Source organism: Chlorocebus sabaeus, chromosome 15 (assembly GCF_047675955.1).
Source record: "Chlorocebus sabaeus isolate Y175 chromosome 15, mChlSab1.0.hap1, whole genome shotgun sequence".
Lineage (NCBI taxonomy): Eukaryota > Metazoa > Chordata > Mammalia > Primates > Cercopithecidae > Chlorocebus > Chlorocebus sabaeus.
The window spans coordinates 16594439-16600715 of record NC_132918.1 but is presented as its reverse complement, the minus strand read 5'-3'; positions in this window follow the sequence as shown (position 1 = coordinate 16600715).

Genomic DNA, 6277 nt, shown 5'->3' with positions numbered 1-6277 from the left:
GAAGACTGTGTCTTATATCCGAGGTTTCAGACAAAGTTTCTAGACACATCCTAGAAAAGAAGGAAACCCACTGCATTGAAGGAAAGGACCCATGGTAACATTCATCATCTGCTAACTGAAGAGCCTTTGGGCCCTTTCGGCTCTTCCCTACCCTTCCTAAAGGCACAGGAGCCTCACACCACAGCCACAACCAGCCCAGACTGCAAAGAGTACTCCCAGACTACTGCAAATGTTCCCTTCAGGTCCAAGTCTCTTAAGTCAGCTCATCATGATTTGTTCCTGGCCTGAGACTCCCCATTCAGGGCAGTGAGCTCCCCTGTGGCCCAGGGAAGGTCCAGAAATACCATCCAAGAATCAAGTCTCAGAATCAGGGACCCTAAGAGCCTACTTATTGCTGTAACCCCTTGTGGCTATGCTGGTACCTAAGGCTCAAGACAAAGGCCCCTTTACTTTCCCTCTGCTTTTCTCAAGCAGAAGGAGTTTTGCCCTGTAGCCGCAATAGCTGGTAATGTTCAGAGTCTCACCTGAAGCCAGCAAGTCTCAGAAATGCTAAAGGGAGTACTTCAGTCTGAAAAAATGACATTAATGAGCAATAAATAATCACCTGAAGGCATTTACAAAACTCACTGGTAATAGTAAGTACACAGAAAAACACAGAATGTTATAACATTGTAACTGTGATGTATAATCTAGTCTTATCCTAAGTAGAAAGACTAAATGATGAGCCAATTAAAAATGATAATTATAACAACTTTTTAAGATGTAGTCAATACAATAAGATATAAACATAAATTTAAAAAAGCTTAAAAGTAGGGGATTAAGTTAAGGCATAGAGTTTTTATTAGTGTTCTTTTTGGTTGTTTACGCAAACATCGTTAAGTTGTTATCAGATTAAAATAATGGGTTATAAGACAGTATTTGCAAGCATCATGGTAACCTTAAACCAAAGAAACATACAATGAATACACAAAAAATAAAAAGCAAGATACTAAATTATACTATTGGAGAAAATTATCTTCACTAGAAAAAGACAGGAATGAAAGAAAGAAAGAAGACTAAATTCTTAAATCAAAAGACATAGACGGGCTGAGTGAATGAAAAAACAAAACCCTTTGATCTGTTGCCTGTAAGAAACACACTTCACCTATAAAGACACTCATAGGTTGAAAATAATGGGATGAAAAAAGATAATCCATGCCAATGAAAATCAGAAAAGAGTAGGTGTCACTACACTTATGTAAGACTAAATAGATTTCAAGACAAGAACTGTAAGACAAGACAAAGCAGGTCACCATATAATAATGACAGGGACATTTCAGCAAGAGGATATAACAATTTTAAATATATGTACCCAACATTGGAGCACCCCTATATATAAAGGAAATATTATTAGAGAGAATTAGGCCCTGATACAATAAGAGCTAGAGACTTCAACATCCCACTTTGAGCATTAGACGGATCTTCTAGACAGAACATCAGCAAAGAAACATCAGACTTAATCTGCACTCTAGACAAAATAGATCTAATAGCTATTTACAGAACATTTCATCCAAGAGCTACAGAATACACATTCTTTTCGTCAGCACACAGAACATTCTCAAAGATAGGGAATATGTTAGGATGCAAGACAAGTCTTAAAACATTCAAAAAAGTTGAAATTATAGCAAGCATCTTCTCTGACCACAATGAAATCAAACTAGAAAGTAATAACAAGATGAATCTTGGAGACTATACGAACACATAGAAAATAAACAGTATGCTCCTGAATGACCAGTGGGTCAATGAAGATATTAAGAAGAAAATCTACAAATTTCTTGAAACAAATGATAATGGAAAAACAAAATACCAAATGCCTCTGATAAATATGGATGCAAAATGTTTGGAATAAAGTAAAAGCAGTACTCAGAGGGAAGTTTATAGCTATAAATGCCTAAAGTGAAAGAAGGAAAAACTTCAAATAAACAATCTAATGATGCATCTTAAAGAATTAGAAGAGCAAAAGTAAACCAAACCCAAAATTAACAGAAGAAAAATAATAGAGCAGAAATAAATGAAACTGAAATGAAAATATCCCAAAAGATTAAAGAAACAAAAAGTTATTTAAAGAGTTAAACAACATTGACAAACCTTTAGCCAAACTAAAAAGAAAAGAGAAAGAGAGAGAGAGAGAGAAGATCTCAATAAATAAAATCAGAAATGAAAAAAGACACATTACAATAGATACTGCAGAAATTCCAAGGATTATTAGTGGCTACTATGAGCAACTATATGCCAACAACATTGAAAAATTAGAAGAAATAGACAAATTCCTAGATACATACAACTACTAAGATTGAATCAGGAAGAAATCCAAACCTGGACAGACCAGTAACAACAAGATTGAAGGTGTAATCAAAAGTATCTCAGTAAAGAAAAGCCTGGAACACAGCCTCACTGTATGAATTCAACCAAACATTTAAAGAAGAACTAATACCAAATCCTACTCAAACTATTCTGAAAAATAGAGGAGGAACTACTTTCAAACTCATTCTATGAAACCAGTATTACCCTAATACCAAAAGCAGACAAGGATGCATTAAAAAAAAAAAAAAAAGAGAGAAAACTACAGGCTAATATTTCTGATGAATATTGATGCAAAAATCCTCAACAAAATACTACCAAACCAAATTCAACCATAGTTTAGAAAGATCATTCATTATGACCAAGTGGGATTTATCCCTTGGATGCAAGGATGACTCAACATACACAAATCAATCAGTGTGATACATCATATCAACAGAATGAAGGATAAAAACTATATGATCATTTCAATTGATGCTGAAAATGCATTTGATAAAACTCAACATCCCTTCATTATCCCCTCAAAAAAACTGGGGATAGAAGGAAAATACTTTGACATAATAAAAGCCATATACAACAGACCCAGAGCTAGTATCATACTGAAAGCCTTTCTCTGAAGATCTGGAACATGACAAACATGTCCATTGTCACCACTGTTACTCAACATAGTGAATAGAAGTCCTAGCCAGAGCAATCAGACAAGAGAAAGATATAAAGGGCATCCAAACTGGATGAGGAAGAAGTCAAATTATCCTTGTTTGAAGGTGATGTAATCTTATATTTAGAAAAACCTAAAGACTCCACAAGATAAAGATTAGAACTGATAAACAAATTCAGTAAAGTTGCAGAATACAAAATCAACATATAATCAGTAGCATTTATATATATACCAATAGTGAACAATGTGAAAAAGAAATTTAAAAAGTAATTCCATTTATAATAGCCACACATAAAATTAAACACCTGAGAATTAAACAAAGAAGTGAAAGATCTCTGTAATGAAAGTTATAAAACACTGATGAAGGAAATTAAAGAGAACACACACACACACACAAAAAAAAAAAAAAAAAAGGAAAAACATTCCATGTTCATGAATTGGAAGACTAATATTGTTAAAATGTTCATAGTACCCAAAGCAATCTTCAGATTCAATGCAATCCCTATCCAAATACCAATGACATTCTTCACAGAAATAGCAAAAAAAACTATCCCAAAATGTATAAAGAGCCACAAAAGATCCAGAATAGCCAAAGCTATCCTAAGCAAAAATAAAAAAACCGGAAGAATCACATTACCTGACTTTAAATTATACTACAAAGCTGTAGTAACCAGCTTGCACAAAACTACGAGCATAAAAACAGACATTTAAACCAATGGAACATAGTAGAGAAGCCAGAAATAAATTCACGCACCTACAGTGAACTGATTTTTGACAAAGGTACCAAAAAAGGGGACAGTATGGGGAATGGACGACAGTCTCTTCAATAAATGGTTCTGGGAAAACTAGATATCCATATGCAAAAGACTGAAACTAGACTTGTATCTCTTGCCATGTACAAAAATGAAATCAAAATGAATTAAAGACTTAAACTGAAGACCTCAAACTATGAAACTCCTACAAGAAAACAATGGGGAAAATCTCCAGGATATTGGTCTGGGCAAAGACTTCTTGAGCAATACCCAACAAACACAGGCAATCAAAGCTAACACGGACAAATGGGATCACATCAAATTAAAAATCTTGTACATAGCAAAGGACACAATCAACAAAGTGAAGAGACAACCCACAGAGTGGGAGAAAATATTTGCAAACTATGCATCTGACAAGGGATTAATAACCAGAATATATAAGGAGCTCAAACAACTCTACAGGAAAAAAAAAAAAAAAAAATCGAATAATCCTGTCCAAAATGGGCAAAATATTTGAATAGGCATTTATCAAAAGAAGACATACAAACGGAAAACAGGCATATGAAAGGTGCTTAGCATTACTGATCATCAGAGAAATTCAAATCAAAACTACAATGAAATATCATCTCACCCTCGTTGATATGGCTTATATCCAAAAGCAAGGCAATAAAAAATAGCAAATTGAGAAAAGGGAACCCTTGTACACTGTTCATGGGAATGTAAATTAGTACAATCTCTATGAAGAACAGTTTGGAGGTTCCTCAAAAAACTAAAAATAGAGCTACCATAAAATCCAGCAATTCCACTGCTGGGTATATACCCAAAAGAAAGCAAATCAATATACTGAAGAGATATCTGCACTCCTATGTTTGTTGCAGCACTATTGACAATAGCTAAGATTTGGAAGCAACCTAAGTGTCCATCAACAGAGGAATGGATAAAGAAAATGTGGCACATAAACACAATGGAGTACTATTCAGCTGTAAAGATGAATGAGATCCAGTCCTTTGCAACAACATGAATGGAATTGGAGGTCATTATGTAAAGTGAAATAAGCCAGGTACAGAAAGACAAACATTGCTCTCACTTATTTGTGGGATCTAAAAATCAAATCAATTGAACTCATGGACACAGGAAGTAGAAGGGTGGTTACCAGAGGTTGGGATGGGTCACAGGGGTTTGGTGGGGGATGTGGGCATGGTTAATGGGTACAAAAAATAGAAATAATGAATAAGACCTACTATTTAATAGCACAATAGGGTGAATATAGCCAATAATAATTAAAGAATGTAATTAGATTGATTGTAACTCACAGGATGATTGCCTGAGGGGATGGGTACCCCATTCTGTATGATGTGCTTGTTTCATATTGCATACCTCATCAAACCATGTCATGCACCACACAAATATATACATCTACTATGCTCCCATAAAAATTAAACATTTTAAAAAATAAAATAAAGTAAGAGATCTGGGATTCTTTTTTTCATTGGGAAACTTTAGAGGCCACTGTCAGGTTATTATTTGGCCTAATTTCAATATGTTTTGTCTCAAGCAATAGGGAAGCCTGAAGAGAGGGAGAAGGATAGGGCAATGGCTGGTCGATGGAGCAGTCAGAACACACACAACCATTTATCGATTAAGTTCACCGTCTTATAGGGATGCAGTTAGTGGCACCCTAAAACAATGACAAAAGTAGCAACAAAAATTGCTGACTACATATTGCGATAATAGATAATAATAATGAAAGAGTTAAAATATTGCAAGAATTACCAAAATTTAACACAAAGACATGAAGCGAGCACAAGCTATTGGAAAAACGGCACCTAAAGACTTGCTTGAGGATTTGTAAATTTGTAAAAAATTCAGTGTCTGCGACGAAATGCTATTGAACAAAACATAATAAGATGATATGTGTTTGTATTTATGTGTTTAATTAGACCTTTGATTTTTGTAATTTTCAGTATGCAGCCTTTGTACATATTTAATAAGATTTATTTCTAAAGATTTCATGTTTTGGTGCTTTTGTAAATTTTACTCTTTAAAAAATTTTTATTTCCACATATTCACTGCTATTATATAGAAATGTAGCTAATTTTTATATATTGATGTAATATTCTGTGATCTTGCTAGACTCAGTTCTAGGTATCTTTTTTTAAAAGAAGATTCTTGGAATTTTCTGCATAGGTGATCACGTTATCTGTGCATAGAGTTAATTTCATTTCCCATTTTCCAATCTGTATACCTTATATTTGTTTTCCTCGCCAAAATCCATAGTATGATATCAAATAGAAGAGATGAGCACAGACATTCTTGGCTTATTCTACATTTTAAGGCGAAAGTTTCAGTCTTTCACCATTAAGTATGATGTTAGTTGTAGGTTTATTGTAGATTCTCTTTATCAAGTAAAGGAAGTTTCCCCTCTATTCCTTTTTTTTTCTGAGAGTTTTTATCATGATTGGGTGTTAGATTTTGTCTAAAGCTTTTTCTGCACCAATTGATATGATTACATGATTTTTCTTCTTTT